The sequence below is a fragment of the Apaloderma vittatum genome, unplaced genomic scaffold (assembly GCF_000703405.1).
Source record: "Apaloderma vittatum isolate BGI_N311 unplaced genomic scaffold, ASM70340v1 scaffold24537, whole genome shotgun sequence".
Classification (NCBI taxonomy): domain Eukaryota; kingdom Metazoa; phylum Chordata; class Aves; order Trogoniformes; family Trogonidae; genus Apaloderma; species Apaloderma vittatum.
Genome location: NW_009724912.1, coordinates 4,485 through 5,375, shown reverse-complemented (window position 1 = coordinate 5,375; position 891 = coordinate 4,485). Strand labels below are relative to the sequence as shown.

The 891-nt window shown below is 60.3% G+C and overlaps 1 protein-coding gene across 1 annotated transcript in view; it reads right to left on the bottom strand.

Annotated features, from left to right (window-relative positions):
• The window catches only part of LOC104276419 (deoxyribonuclease-1-like), an 8,096-nt gene that overhangs the window by 4,682 nt on the left and 2,523 nt on the right, over nt 1-891 (bottom strand). The window lies entirely within an intron of this gene.

The following is an 891-nucleotide window of genomic DNA, read 5'->3' as shown; positions in this document are numbered from 1 at the left end:
TCTCCCCCCACCCTCACTGTCAGCACTCCGTCAGCCGCAGGATGCGGCCCCACAAGCTGGCAAAAGAGCATCCTGCACCCAGGAGGGGGGAAGAATCCTGCCTGGAGCCTCTCAGGCCCTTCCTTGTGTCCCTGTTTTTGTCATTGGTGGCTCAGAGGGGAGCAACGCTTGCTGCCCTTTCGGTCCTGGTCTCTTGATGGCAGGAGGAGACTCCTGTGCTGTGGGACCTCCCTGACTCCAGCCCCAGTGGGGCCACCCCTGGCAGGGGGGTGAGTTCTCAGGGGGCCGAAGGGACCCTCCCTCCAGAGCTGCAAGGACTGGAAAAGGCTCATTTTTTTAATGCAAGCAGAGGACATCCCACTGTCCCACAAGACTCTGACGAGCAGCTCCTTGCAGAGTCAGTGGGCAGCCTGGCTGGCACCAGTGGTGTGTGGGCTCCCATGAAGGATCCAGGTGTGTGCTGGGGTGTCCTGGTGGCCACTGGCACAGGAACGGGCTCAGCGGGCTTCCAGGGTCACCTCCACTGGGAAATGGTCACTGACAGCCAAAGCCTGGGTGTGAGGGGAAAGCAGAGAGAAGGCTGAGCTTATCTGGACCCACCATCGCTATCATGGCCAGCTGGGACCCCAATGTTTAGTTACCCCAAAATTCTCAGGCTGGGAGGCTGCATCAGTGTAGGGATTGGGGTCAGGCCCCCCTCAGGTGCACCCTGAGGATCAGGGAGCCCACCCACCCTCCCAGAAGGCATGCTGGGTTGGATCTCAGTGCCAGTGGGCTCATATGCCCCAGATCCTCACTCACATCCTTGATCACCAGGTGGAAAGTCTTCTGGAAGTTGTCGACAGTGGCAGAACCAGGCTTGATGTCTTGGGGCAGCGCGGTGGCACAGGC